This window comes from Sorex fumeus, unplaced genomic scaffold, assembly GCF_029834395.1.
Source record: "Sorex fumeus unplaced genomic scaffold, SorFum_2.1 ptg000006l, whole genome shotgun sequence".
Classification (NCBI taxonomy): Eukaryota; Metazoa; Chordata; class Mammalia; order Eulipotyphla; family Soricidae; genus Sorex; species Sorex fumeus.
Window position 1 is genome coordinate 37359325 of NW_026606063.1, and position 15730 is coordinate 37375054.

The 15730-nt window shown below is 41.6% G+C and overlaps 1 pseudogene; it reads right to left on the minus strand.

Annotated features, from left to right (window-relative positions):
* Positions 1–382: 382 nt before the first annotated feature.
* Positions 383–15375, minus strand: LOC130034864 (uncharacterized protein C2orf78-like; annotated as a pseudogene).
* Between the last annotated feature and the right edge of the window lie 355 nt (positions 15376–15730).

A 15730-nucleotide genomic window follows, 5' to 3' on the forward strand; every position in this document is an offset into this window, starting at 1 on the left:
GGTTCTTGCAGGGCAAATGCCTTAGCAGCTCTACTATTGCTCTGACCCTCCCCCACTCTTCATTAGGCCCAAGAAATTTCTCCTCTTACTGGACTTTATAACCCTGGACCAAGTTTCTCTTTCTCAGAGTCTAACTTGTTTCCCCTTCATTCTCTCTCTAACTTACCATTCTTTCTCATGCCATTCTTCAACCCCCAGCCCCTCCAAATAACAACCACATTTGACAGCTTCATTATGTGACAGCTTCAAGCACAGTTGAACTATAATGCATCTCTTCAATTTGTGAAAAATATATCAGAATACATAAAATGTGTATGGCATTTCAAGTGTTTGTCTAGGGCAACCATCTAGTACCTAAAGTGGCATCAACCATTCCAGCTACTCACATTACATAGCCATGATATAGAGAGATGTCCATCTCTTTTTCTCTCTCGATATAAAACTGCACTTTCCCTAAAGAGGTGTATTTGGCAGCGTTCTCACGCTCCTGCTGAGCCTTCCTTTTCACAGCCACACGCTCTGGTCTCTGCTCACTTGTGATGGGCCTTGACATTACTGGCTCGGGAACATTGGGCATTCTCCATGGAATCCGTTGAAAACGGAAGTCTTGGAGGAGAAACTGATTCTGACGTTTGGGTGGAGACTGGCACTTGTTCACAGAGAGTGAAGGGACTCCTGCTGGAAAGAAGTGCTAGCTATTGTCTTGTAGAGAGCAGGCCTAGAATTTGCGGAATGAGGAAGAGGTCAGCTAGTATGGTACAACAAACCTGGATGAGATGGATTGATAGAAATGGGCTGAGCTTGTTTGGCAGGACCAGGCAAAGATGCAGTGGTTGGCAGGAATGAATTAGTGGCAGTTGACGGATCTGAGTTGGTAGAGCCAGGCCTGGCAGGGTAAGCTGCAGCAGGACGATGTGAGTCCACAGACAGTGGTCTTTGAGGAAAAGGCCAAGCTTGTGGCTTCTCTATGGTTGGAAAAGGCAGAGGTACCAATTTGACCTTCCCAGGAAGTGGCAGGTCATACAGGGATGGAGACAAACGTTTTTCAGGACTGTTACTTGGTTTCTGCACTAGGACCTGAATTTCCTCAAGGCCTTTTCCATTCTGTGTAGCACCTGGCCAAGGTTTGACAGCTGAGGATGGCTGGAAATCGCTGGGGTTCTTTGAGCTACCCAAGATGCAGGAGGAAGAGAATCCAGGCTTTGGATCACTATTCTTCCCAAGAGCATGAAACACTTGCACAGACTCCAGCATGTGCATGCCTAGGCAGCTGCGGGGCTTTTGAAAGGCCTCTTTGCAAAGCTCATGTTGTTTTTTTTTGCGTTTCATCTTGGCAATGGTGGGCTTCTCTTCTGCCTTGACCTTGTTCCCTGTTGGCTTCCTCTCCTCAGCATTCTTAGAGTTTTCTCTGGCCCTTTTTGTCTTCTCCTGCCCATGGCTTTTTGTCTCACTGATCCTGCTGGATGCAGCTTTCTGAGGTTTGCTGTTATGTTTTGCCATGGTCACTGGACACCTCTCACTGACTGCAGCATTACAAATAATCGCTGCTCCCCCTACCAAGCATTCTGGGTCTTTTAGCTGGATTTTGGCCTTGGGTTTTCCCTCAAGAGGCTCAGAGGCCTCACCTTCGTGCTTCTTGGTTGGATGGGAGTTACCCTTAGTGCCACTTGCATTTTCTTGCACCTGATTCAGAGTGATGGTGTCCGTGCTGTTCATTACCTGCAGATATTTGCATTGGTCTAGGTCTTTTAAGCATTCAAAGAGCTGGGGAAGATGTATATCTTCCACCAGTGTCGTGATGTCTGCAAAACTACTGCCAGATTCAATCCCCATTTCAAGTGGCCCTGGGTCCTCCAAACGTAGACCGTTCTTTCCCTGACAAGTAGTTTCAGTACCAGGCTGTTCCTCTTGGCTGATGGGATAAATGCAGGCCAGGAGGTGGTGGATATCAGCGATTTCTAAAGGGCACAGTGGAGGATATTGGTTTTCTATTGGGATTTGGTCGGTCTCCAGAGACATTGAAAGTTAATTTTCATCTCATCCAAATTCTCATCTCTTTGTTCCTCAGTTCAAGCTGGAAGCAGAGCCAGATTACTATGGGCTGGCGATATTATGGGAACATCCCTAAGCTCTGGTGGTGGGTTACTCTCAAATATTTGAATCCTGCTACTGATAGACATGTGCAATGCTGAATGTTGTGTCAGATCAAATGTCTGACCCAAAGGTCGCAATGCCAGGGAAGTCTCCATTCCCAGGGAATCCATCACTACAAAGGAACCAAGGAATAAATCAGTCTCTGGTAAATGAGATTCTCCCTCCACACAACTAGTGGTGCCACCATTGTGCACCTACCAGCAATGGGCAAGGCATTGTTACTGGCTCTTCTAAGGATCATTGACAAGGCCTTGTGCCCAAAGATTACATGTTGTAGTTCTTACTGTTAGTTCATGTTGTGCCATTTTTCTTGGCTTTCTTTGTTTCAAAGTGTTTTCTGTCAACCACACTTAAAAATAAGTGACGTGGGACAGAGGGATATTGAAGTCAGTAAATCCCTTGCCCTGCACACTGATGACCTGAGTTTGATCCTCAGCATCACATATGATTTCTCAAGCAGTTTCAGCAGTGATCCTTGAGCACAGAGCCAGGTATAACCCCTGAGCACTGTGGTGGTTACCCACTTTCTACCTCCTCCAAACTAAATATTTTTTCTTTCCCTTTGGGTCACATCTGGCGATGCTTAGGGGTTACTCCAGGCTCTTCACTGAGGAATCACTTCTGTCAGTACTCAGCGGGCAATATGGGATGCTGAGAATTGAACCCAGGTCAGCCTCGTGCAAGGCAAGAATCCTACCTGCTGTGCTGTAGCTCCAGCCCCTTCCCAAACTAAAGATATTTTTCAACCTAGAGATTTTTTTTCCCTTTATTTTATTTTATTTTTTTTAAAGTTGTAGATTTACAATTTTTTGTGCTTTGGTTTCAATTATACAATGATCAGATACCCATCCCTCCACCAGTGCCCATTTTCCACCACCATGGATAATATCCCTCCCACCCCCATCCCCCCATCCCCCCTGTCTCTGTGGCAGGGCAATCCCCTGTGTTCTCTCTCTCCTTTTGGGTGTTGTGGTCTGCAAAAGAGGCATTGAGTGGCAAACATGTTCAGTCCATAGTCTACTTTCGACATGCATCTCCCCTCCTGGGAGGATCCTCCAAACATCCTTTATTTGGTGCTCCCTTCTCTATCTGAACTGCCCTTTCCTCTAGGATACCCGGCTGGCCTCTAAGTTATGGAGTAATCCTCCTGGTGCTGATCTCAGCTATTCTTGGGTATTAATCTCATACTTTGTTACTTTATATCCCCCAGATGAATGCAATCTTTCTATGTCTATCCCTCTCTTTCTGACTCATTTCGCTTAGCATGATACTTTCCATATTGTACCACTTGTATGTAAATTTCATGACTTCATCTTTTCTAACAGCTACATAGTACTCCATTGTGTAGATGTACCAAAGTTTCTTTAACCAGTCATCTGTTCTTGGGCATTCAGGTTTCTTCCAGTTTCTGGCTATTGTAAAGAGTGCTGCAATGAACAAACAAGTGCAGATGTCACTTCGACTATACATTTTTGCCTCTCTGGGATATATTCCCAGGAGTGGTATTGCTGGGTCAAATGGGAGCTCAATTTCTAATTTTTTGAGAATCGTCCATACTGTTTTCCAGAAGGGCTGAACCAGTGGACATTCCCACCAACAGTGAAGGAGTGTCCCTTTCTCGCCACATCCACGCCAGCATCGGTTGCTTTTGTTCTTTTGAATGTGTGCCAGTCTCTGAGGTGTGAGATGGTATCTCATTGTGGTTTTGATCTGCATCTCCCTGATGATTAATGATGTAGAGCATTTTCTCATGTGCTTTTTTGCCATTCGTATTTCTTCTTTGAGAAAGTTTCTGTTCATTTCATTGCCCCATTTTTGGATGGGGTTGGATGTTTTCTTCTTGTGGAGTTTAACCAGTATTTTGTATATCCTGGATATCAACCCCTTGTCAGATGTGTATTCGGTGAATATCCTTTCCCATTCTGTAGACTGTCTTTGTATTTTGGTCACTGTTTCTTTGAAGGTGCAGAAGCTTCTTAGTTTAAGATAGTCCCATTTATCTATCTCTGTTTTCACTTGCTCGGCCAGTGGCGTGGCATCTTTGAAGATACCATTAGCTTCAATGTCATGGAGGGTTTTGCCAACTTTATCTTCAATGTACCTTATGGTTTCTGGTCTGATGTTGAGGTCTTTAATCCATTTTGATCTTACTTTTGTACATGGTGTTAGGCAGAGTTCTGAGCCTATTTTTTTGCATGTAGCCGTCCAGTGATGCCAACACAATTTATTAAAGAGGCTTTCCTTACTCCACTTCACATTACTTGCACCTTTATCAAAGATTAGATGAGCATATGATTGAGGAGAGATGTCAGTGTATTCAACCCTGTTCCATTGGTCTGCAGTTCTGCCTTTGTTCCAGTACCATGCTGTTTTAATTATTACTGCTTTGTAGTACAGTTTGAAGTTCGGGAGGTTGATTCCTCCCATTTTCTTTTTCCCAAGAATTGCTTTAGCTATTCGTGGGGGCTTATTGTTCCATATAAATTTCAAGAGTGTTTGCTCCATTTCTTTGAAGAATGTCATGGGTATCCTTATAGGGATTGCATTGAATTTATACAATGCTTTCTGTAGTATTGCCATTTTGACAATGTTAAGTCTCCCGACCCATGAGCAGGGGATATCTTTCCATTTCCTCATGTCCTCTTTTATTTCCTGAAATAGCGTTTTGTAGTTTTCTTTGTACAGGTCCTTTACTTCCTTAGTTAAGCTGATTCCTAGATACTTGATTTTCTGGGGCACAATTGTGAACGGGATTGTTTTTTTCTTGTTGCTTTCTTCTCTCTCACTGTTTGCGTATAGGAAAGCCATGGACTTTTGGGTATTGATTTTATAACCTGCAACTTTACTATACGAGTCTATTGTTTCTAGGAGTTTTTTGGTGGAAGTTATTGGGTTCTCTAAGTAGAGTATCATATCATCTGCGAATAGTGAGAGCTTGATTTCTTCCTTTCCTACCTGAATGCCCTTAATATCTTTTTCCTGCCTAATCGCTATTGCAAGTACTTCCAGTACTATATTGAACAGCAGTGGAGAGAGTGGGCATCCCTGTCTCGTCCCTGATCTTAGAGGGAAGGCTCTCAGTTTTTCCCCATTGAGGATGATGCTTGCTGTAGGCTTGTGGTAGATGGCTTTAATTATGTTGAGGAAGGTCCCCTCTATACCCATTTTGGCTAGGGTTTTCATCATAAAGGGGTGCTGGATCTTATCAAATGCTTTCTCTGCATCTATTGATATGATCATATGCTTTTTATCTTTTCTTTTGTTGATATGATGGATTATGTTGATTGATTTCCGAATGTTAAACCATCCTTGCATCCCTGGGATGAATCCTACTTGGTCATGGTGTATGATCTTTTTAATGAGTAGTTGGATTCTATTTGCTAGTAGTTTGTTGAGGATCTTTGCATCTGTGTTCATCAGGGATATCGGCCTGTAATTCTCTTTCTTTGTGGTATCTCTGTCTGCTTTTGGTATCAGTGTGATATTTGCTTCGTAGAAACTGTTTGGAAGTGTTTTTGATATTTCAATTTCGTGGAAAAGCTTAAAGAGCATTGGGAGTAAGTCCTCTTTAAAGATTTGGAAGAATTCACTAGTGAATCCATCCAGGCCAGGACTTTTTTGCTTGGGAAGACTTTTTATTACCATTTCAATTTCCTTGATGGTGATAGGTCTGTTCAGGTATTCCAGGTCTTCTTGGTTCAGCCTTGGGAGTCTGTAGGAGTCTAGGAATTTATCCATTTCCTCGAGGTTTTGATGTTCCGTGGCATAAAGCTTCTCAAAGTACTCCCTGAGGATCCTCTGAATTTCTGTGGTTTCTGTTGTAATGACCCCCTTTTCATTTCTGATTCGGTTTATTGGGGTTTTCTCTCTCCCTTTCTTTGTGAGTTTTGCTAGAGGCTTATCGATCTTGTTAATTTTCTCGAAGAACCAGCTCTTGGTTTCATTGATCTTTCGGATTGTTTTTTGGGTTTCCATCTCGTTAATCTCTGCTCTGAGTTTTATTATTTCCTTTCTCCTGTTCGGGTTGTGCTCCTTTTTTTGGTCCTTCTCCAAGCTCTTAAGCTGTGAGGTTAGGTTACTTATGTGTGCTCGCTCCTCCTTCCTGAGGAATGCTTGTAGAGCTATAAACTTTCCTCTTAACACAGCCTTTGCTGTGTCCCATAAGTTTTGGTAACTCGTGTTCTCATTTTCATTCGTTTCTAGGAATCTTTTGATTTCCTCTTTGATTTCCTTTCTAATCCACTCGTTGTTCAATAGTGCACTGTTTAATTTCCACAACCTAGAGATTTTTAAACTATAAAATACTATAGAGAGCTTAGCATTAAATAGTCAATTCTTCACGTTCTTGAGAATAAATAAAAGGACAGTTCATATCATGGAATAGGAGAAGGAATGAAGCACCACTTCATCATGAAATCTGTGCTCAAATAGAGATTCTAGTTTTGATAACTTTGGACAGGATCTCTGATTACAAGGTGTAATTAGAATCTCGTTGTACAATAAAGTAAGGGAAAGTTACTGTGCCACTATCACAATCAGAGTTCTGAAATATCTTCAGAAATCACAAAAACTATAGTTTAAGAAATGGTGTTTCATTTCACTGTGGTAATACTGGGGGACTGATCAACTATGAAAATGTGGCCTTCCTTGTTAAGCTCTTGAAGGTTTCTTTACGAAACCTAAACGGCCATTATACTATCATACCTTCCAATCTTCATTAGGAGCTCTTATGTTGAGTGTGAAAATAAGGTGCTGTAAAATGATTGAGGGGAGTTTAAACTTAAACTGAGTTTAACTTCAGGTTTCATAAATTAAAAATCTCAATTTATTAAACTCAAATGCCACCTCTCTCTAGACAGTTTCCCATGCAGATTTGACCCCAACATTTGAATGGCAGACCTCCATTTTGCTCACCTTGATAACCCGATTCTGTGATAGATTGAGCAGACACAGAGTAGTAGATTCCAGAGGTGGAGGCTGGTGGTCGGTTCTTTGGGGGCTGGACCTTTTTTAGAGCCATAACCATTTCTGGGGATAAGTTGCTGTAAGTTAGGAGGGCAGAACCCCTAACCCCTGTGAATGTCATGGAGCCTTAAGATTGCAGGCATGAACCAGGTTCTCCAGAAAGGAGAGGTCCTTGAGTCTCCTGATGATAGTAATACACCTGGCTTCCTTCCTGGTAGGGAAGCAACAGGCTATAACTCTGATTTGGAACCTAAGATAGTGTCCTCTCCACAAGACTGGCAGAAAGTGATGGGTACACAGACACTATGTTGTCGGTATCTAAGGATTTCTCATAGCGAGCTGCCATAGACATGGAAGAGACAGCAGTGTCTTGGTCAATGATAGTCAGAGTAAAGTCTCCCATGGAAGACTTCTTTACAGCGCTTCCTGCAATATCCCATTCCAAAACATTTGGGTAGGAAGCAGCCAAAGTGGATATGTGGCTCTGGCCAGACATTCCAGACAGCATCGTTGTGCTAGAATGTTGGTAAAGATAGGCACTACCCATCGGTGGTTGGAAAGAGGTGCCAGAGGCTGAGGGCAGGAGCCAAGCAGAACTACCAGCTGGAGCAGAAACTCTGGAGTAGTTGCAGACACTTTCTAGTAGGGAAGCTGCATTGCTCACCACGGGAAGGGGAAGCGGCAGAGAATGTGAAGTTCCCAATACAGATGGCTTTGGACAATTTTCTGTAAGGAACAAGAGGGTGACAAAAAGAATCTTTTTTTTTCTCATTTTTTTTTATTAGTGAAAAACCATGAGGTACAGTTATAGGCTTACAAATTTTGTGCTTGGGTTTCAGTTATACAATGATCAAGTCCCCATCCCTCACCAGTGCCCGTCATCCATCCCCATCGGTCCCAGCATCCCACCACCCTCATCCCCCCCCCCCGTCCCATCCTGCCTCTGTGGCAGGGTATTCCCCCTTGTTCTCTCTCTCTTCTTTTGGGTACTGTGTTTTGCAAGAGAGGCTTTGAGTGGCAATCATGTTTGGTCTATCGACTACTTTTAGCATGCTTCTCCCACCCTGGGAGGGCCCTCACAACACCCTTCATTTGGTACTCTCTTCTCTATCTGAGCTTCCTTTTCACCTAGAGCCTGTGGCTGGCCTTCCATTCATGGAGCAAAATTCCTGGTACTAATCTCAGCCATTCCTGTGTGTCACTCTCCCTTTTTGTTGCTTTATGTTCCCCAGATGAATGCAATCTTTCTGTGTCTATCCCGCTCTTTCTGACTCATTTCGCTTAACATGATACTTTCCATGTAGTACCACTTGTATGTAAATTTCATAACTTCATCTTTTCTAACAGCTACATAGTGCTCCATTGTGTAAATGTACCAAAGTTTCTTTAACCAGTCATCTGTTCTTGGGCACTCAGGTTTTTTCCAGATTCTGGCTATTGTAAAGAGTGCTGCAATGAACAAACAATTGCAGATGTCACTTCGACTATACCTTTTTGCCTCTCTGGGATATATTCCCAGGAGTGCTATAGCTGGGTCAAATGGCAGATCAAATTCTAATCTTTTGAGAGTCGTCCATACTGTTTTCCAAAAGGGTTGGACCAGCCGGCATTCCCACCAGCAGTGAAGGAGGGTCCCTTTCTCGCCACATCCGCGCCAGCACCGGTTGCTTTTGTTCTTGTGGATGTGGGCCAGTCTCTGTGGTGTGAAATGATATCTCATTGTGGTTTTGATCTGCATCTCTCTGATGATTAGTGATGTAGAGCATTTTCTCATGTGCCTTTTTGCCATTCGAATTTCTTCTTTGCGAAAGTTTCTGTTCATTTCCTCACCCCATTTTTTGATGGGGTTGGGTGATTTCTTCTTGTGGAGTTTAACCAGTACCTTGTATATCCTTGATATCAACCCCTTGTCGGATGTGTACTTGGTGAATATCCTTTCCCATTCTGTAGGCTGTCTTTGTATTTTGGTCACTGTTTCTTTTGAGGTGCAGAAGCTTCTTAGTTTAAGATAGTCCCATTTGTCTATCTCTGTTTTCACTTGCTCGGCCAGTGGCGTGACATCTTTGAAGATACCATTAGCTTCAATATCATGGAGAGTTTTGCCGACTTTGTCTTCAATAAACATTATGGATTCTGGTCTGATGTTGAGGTCATAAATCCATTTTGATCTTACTTTTGTGCATGGTGTTAGCCAATAGAATACAACAACTCATCAAAAAGATCATACATCATGACCAAGTGGGATTCATCCCAGGGATGCAAGGATGGTTCAACATTCGGAAATCAATCAACATAATCCATCATATCAACAAAAGAAAAGATAAAAATCATATGATCATATCAATAGACGCAGAGAAAGCTTTTGACAAGATCCAGCACCCATTCATGATGAAAACCCTTGCCAAAATGGGGATAGAGGGGACTTTCCTCAATATAGTTAAAGCTATCTACCACAAACCTACAGCAAACATCATCCTCAATGGGGAAAAACTGAGACCCTTCCCCCTAAGGTCAGGGACGAGACAAGGATGCCCACTCTCTCCACTACTGTTCAATATAGTACTGGAAGTACTTGCAATAGCGATTAGGCAAGAAAAAGATATTAAGGGCATCCAGATAGGGAAAGAAGAAATTAAGCTCTCACTATTCGCAGATGACATGATACTATACTTAGAGAACCCTAAAACCTCTACCAAGAAACTCCTAGAAACAATAGGCTTGTATAGTAAAGTGGCAGGCTATAAAATCAATACCCAAAAATCCATGGCATTCCTATACGCAAATAGTGAAAGAGAAGCAAGTGACATCAAGAAAACAATCCCATTCAAAATTGTGCCCCAGAAAATCAAGTATCTAGGAATCAGCTTAACTAAGGAAGTAAAGGACCTGTACAAGGAAAACTACAAAACGCTACTTCAGGAAATAAAAGAGGACACGAGGAAATGGAAAAATATCCCCTGTTCATGGATGGGGAGAATCAACATCATCAAAATGGCAATACTTCCCAAAGCACTGTACAAATTCAATGCAATCCCTATAAGGATACCCATGACATTCTTCAAAGAAATGGAGCAAACACTCCTGAAATTTATATGGAACAATAAGCCCCCACGAATAGCTAAAGCAATTCTTGGGAAAAAGAAAATGGGAGGAATCAACCTCCCTAACTTCAAACTCTACTACAAGGCAGAAATAATTAAAACAGCATGGTACTGGAACAAAAGCAGAGCTGCAGACCAATGGAACAGAGTTGAATATACTGACATTTCCTCCCAAACATATAATCATCTAATTTTTGATAAGGGGGCAAGAAAAGTGAAATGGAGCAGGGAAAGCCTCTTCAACACACTGTGCTGGCAAAATTGGACGGCTACATGCAAGAATCTTTGAGACTGAGAATCTCTTACAACGTTTGACAGGAACAATATTAACTTAGACTTTTAGCTATAGAGAAATTTCTAATACCAACTGTCGACCGAGTTACCAAAAGTCAAAGCATTTGGGTGTTCGAAGGGCTGGAACATTTTGGCACTTTGTGTATTTTCACCGTGCTCCCAAAGTGAAAACAGAGCTCTAGAAGACTCCGGTGATGTTTGTACATGGATTTCTTGCTTACAGCTAGTTTCTTTTTCCCCTAGCTCTACCTGTAGCTTGCTCTCCTATTGAACTCATACACTATTTCCTAGAATGGAAGCATTTAAAAACCAGAAGTTCTAAGAGAATGATTAACATTTTATTGGAGAATAAAGAAACCTGAAGCCCAGAGATGGCATAGGACTTGCTAAAGTTTTCAAACTGTTTCCGCTTCCTTAATAAATCCCCTCCATAGTCTTTCTTTATATCTATTTTATTCTCCCTCATAGCAACCTCTTCTTCTTGGCTTCTTTCATCAATGTTTGATGAAAAAGACTCTAAACTGTCTTACCTTTGAGGACTTGCCTCCCTACTGCTCAGCATTTCACAACTTCCCCACACCTCCATTTTTTCTCATCACCTACTTTAGATAGAAAACTCAAAGACATATGATTGTTACTTTGTAATAGCACTAAATTTAAAATACTAAATTGTAAATACAAGTGCTGAGACCGTAACGGATAATGTATCTTGGTATACATTCACAGTTTTCTACAGGACCTACATTCTTCTTTTTCTATCAGTTACTGTGTCTGATTTATTTTTTTTGCATGGATATCATAACCAAATCACCATTAAAAGGAAAAGGAAACAAGGAGAATTAACACTTACAAAAGTATATTTGAGCTTCTAAGTCTGTTTAAAATATAATATAATAAATGAGGAAAAATTTTGTAGGTGTGAGAAAGTAACTCAATGTCTAAAATCACATGGCAAATGTCAAAGTCAAGCTACAATGATGCTTATAAAATTCTACTTGAATATTTTCTTCCATTATTACATGATATTTTTACTTGACTACTAAGTTTAGGACAAGAAATCAAATTAAAAGTTTTGAAAAGTATTATTCCTTACCTGACATGGTCAGAGAAGAGGAAATATCGACAGAAGATAGATGAGAAGAGGAGACAATATGAGAGTATGTCTGAACACTGAAGCCGAAGACCACAACTGTCCAGTACTGATGACTGGTCACTGGTGATTGGTCATTGGTCACTGGTCACTTGCCCTGATGATTCAAATTTGTTTACAGACAACTGCATGGGAACCTCAAGATTCTACCAGGTGGTGGTAGGTTTGGTGGGAAATTGATGTCATAAAGCAGGCAGTTGAAAGGTAGAGGCTAGCCAATAAGGAGGTCAGATTCCCAAGAAGAAGACCGGATTGGAAAGAGAGAGAGCTAGAAAGAAGGAGGCTAGGGAGATGGAATCCTACAAGACAGTTATAACAGTTTCATCTTCCTCAGACTCTGATGTTAGCTAAATTCTCCTTTTATTCTATTGAGCTTACATATTTTATTAATAAATCAATAAAATTTCTAGGTAATCATTTATAGTGCCTTGTTAATCAATAGCATTACATTATTACTAATATATTTTATATAATGTTTAATAAAATTAAATTATATATTCGTACTTTATAATATACATTATTACTTACTTTAGGCTTAGGAAGTGATGAATTATTATAAGAAATCATCCCCTCACAAAAATCCCTAAAGTTTGAGTATTTTGCTAGCAAAAATACACCCAGAATTATTAGCATCCAAGGATAGAATAGATGACAAAGTATCTGCCAGCTGCAACTTGTGCCAGGAAAACATAGACTAATACTATTTAGGGTGTTCTACATTTAGGGGACAATATGGCCAAAAATTGAATAGAAAGCATTCACATTCGGATTTATTCATTTAGTTTGGTTTTGGGACCTCGTCCAGCCATGCGAAAGGCTTTCTCCTGGTTCTACACTCAGGAATCACTCTTGGAGGAGCTCAGTGGACTGGGTGCAAGACAGGTGCCCTGTCCACTGAACTATCTCTCCTGCCCCAACAACTCTCTCTCTCTCTCCCTCTCTCTCTCCATTATATATATGTATATATATGTATATATATATATATTGCTTTTTGGGTCACCCGGTGACGCACAGGGGTTACTCCTGGCTCTGCACTCAGGAGTTACTCTTGGCGGTGCTCAGGGGACCATATGGGATGATGGGAATCGAACCCGGGTTGGCCGCGTGTAAGGCAAATGCCCTACCCGCTGTGCTATCTCTCCAGCCCCACAACTTTATATTTTAAGGGTTCCTACTGATTCTCTGTGAACTACACCATCCTCTACTCTCCATGTACCTAGGGCATATTGTACTTTCTAACTGTCCTTGATGTCTCTTTCAACTTCAACAGTGGTTCATCTATTGGGTTCTGGTGGGGTTGGGGGAGCAATAGTGAATTGGATTGACTTTCCTGTGAGACCACTGATGGCTGTCCAGACAACCCTTAAACTTGAAAAATCCAGATGTTTTTTCTACTTGTTTGTCTCATTCTCTGTGACTGACCCCTGCTGGATGGAGGTTGAAAGGGACAATTGGATTTGGCAGATGAGAAACAATTTAGACATATAATTATAACCATTTATTGAGATAAATTACACCACCGATTAGAAAATCTCAAGATGTATAGAATAATTGGGTATCTATAAAGGGAGTCAGAATGTACGCAAGGAATTTTGAAAGCCATTGTGATTGAAAATAGTGTTGTCATCTGGATCGAAGTGATAGTCCAGTAGCTGAGGCATTTGCCTTGCACACGATGGACCTGGGTTCAATCCCTGACATCCATCCCATATGATCGCTTGAACCCTTGAGGATTGTCCTCATACATAGCAAGCACCCTAATCACGGTACTCTGTGTGTGTGTGTGTGTGTGTGTGTGTGTGTGTGTGTTAGAAAAGCTTTGGGGCCAGCGCCAGTGGTGCTCATGTACTAATGTCTCTGTGCTCAGGAGTGAGTCCTGGTGGTGATCATGGGACCATATGTGGTGCTGGAGGTAGAACAAGAGTCAGTCACATGGAATATTAATATATTAACCCCTGTATTATTGCTCAGTCCCTGAGTAGGAATATTATTTAGAAGTGAAAATAAGAGCCAGTAGGAGCCAGTGCAAAGACAAAATCAGAAAGTTTGCTGGTGAAGGATCAGCCAAGACCCCAGGGCTGAATTTATACTAGAATTGCAGGGTTGACCAGAGACAGGTACTCAAAGACTAACCTTTTTACTGTGTGTCTTTTTTCAAATAGAAAATATATTTTGATTCCTAATAAGCGAAATAATAGAGAGAGAGAAACAACGAAAGGAAGGAAGGAAGGAAGGAAGGAAGGAAGGGAAGGAAGGAAGGAAGGAAGGAAGGAAGGAAGGAAGGAAGGGAGGGAGGGGAGGGAGGGAGGGGCGGGAGGGAGGAGGGAGGAAGAAATGTAGAAAGGAAGGAAGGAGAGAGAAAAAATGAAGGAAGGAGGGAAGGAAGGAAAAAGAAAGGAAAGGAAAGGATAGGAAAAGAAAGAAAAAGGAAAAAAAAGTGGGAAGCTTATAAGTCATTTTAAGAATGTTGGCTTTGGCTTTGGGAAAAATTAGGAGCCATGGGAGAGTTTGAAAGGGAAAGGGGTAGCATCTCATGTTTTGAAAAGAACATTATGAGGGTTTTTTTTTTTACCAATATAAGAGTCAAAAAAGACAGTAAAAAAGCCAGTTAGGGTTTTGGTCACAAGATACATTGGGGTAACCCCAGGCCACAAAAGCCAGTCATAAAATTTAGAAGGACAGGGACTGGAGCAATAGCACAGCGGGTAAGGCGTTTGCCTTGCACGCGGCCAACCGGGTTCGATTCCCAGCATCCCATATGGTCCCCTAAGCACCGCCGTGAGTGATTCCTGAGTGCAGAGGCAGGAGCAACCCCTGACCATCCGCTGGGTGTGACCCAAAGAGCAAAATAAATAAATAAATAAAAATTTAAAAATAAAGAAAAAAAATTTAGTAGGACATTTACAAAACTTTGGGGGACCCACAGTTGGTGGTGCTCAGGGGATACTCCCTGTGCACAGGGATCACTCATGCCAGACTCAGGGGACCGTATGGGATGCCAGTTTTGAATTTGGGTCAACCTTTTTCAGTGCAAGTGCACTACAAGAGCTCAACATCTCTAAGATCCTGTATGAGTATCTAGTTAATCAAATCCCAGTTTGAACATAAGATCATCTCACATTCCCTTCAGTGCTGTCCATCATTGTAAAGCTGCATTTTGGGGAGCCATTATAATAAAAATCCAATATACTTTCAAAATCAATATACAGCATGAAGTAAGGCTGGCCATGTTTTAAGTCCCAGGTTTTAGGTCCCAAGTTCTAGATGTTGCAACCTGCCAAACAGCAACTCATGTTCCATTAACAAGTACTGGGTTTATTTAAGATTGAGATAGGAAGGGATTTTTAAATTTTATATGTCCTGCTTTCAAATATTTGTTGATGGAGCACTATTTTTTTACAAGCTATTATGTTATTGAAATGTTGTGTGTGCATTTTTTTTCTTTTTGTGAGTGCTCTAACAAATCACGGGATAGTTTAAACATCAGAAGAAAAAACACCCCACACCCCTGGGAGCCAGAAATTGAATGTACACATCACCGGACAATGGTGTCAGCCAGGATACATGGCTTCTCTAGAAGGTCTTTAGCCTGCGTTTTCTTTTAACTTGTTAAACTGCCACGTAGCCTGTCTGGTGTCTATATGCTCACTTCTTGGCCGCCATGGTCAAGTGACCTTCTCTTCTATCTGCATCATCATCTTCTGCCTCCATTTTGTCAAAACAAATGCTATGCCAGTGACTCACCTGATAATGCACCAAATCTCTCCATTGCCAGCCATCAAATCCATTCAATCAAGATTTTACTAAACAAAGGAACATTTGCAGGGTTGATGATCTTTTTGAATGGCCATTATCCTGTCTACCCCATGATGTGGAAAGCATCTAAAAATACATGAACAGGATTGTATCTTATGTGTGTTCGTAAATGTTTTATTTAATTTTTTTTTGTTGGAGCCACACCTGATGGTGCTCAGAGCTTCCTCTTGGCTCTGCGCTCAGGAATCACTCCTGGCAGAGCTCTCGGGGCCATATGAGGTGCCAGGGAGCCAACCCAGGCCTACTGCAT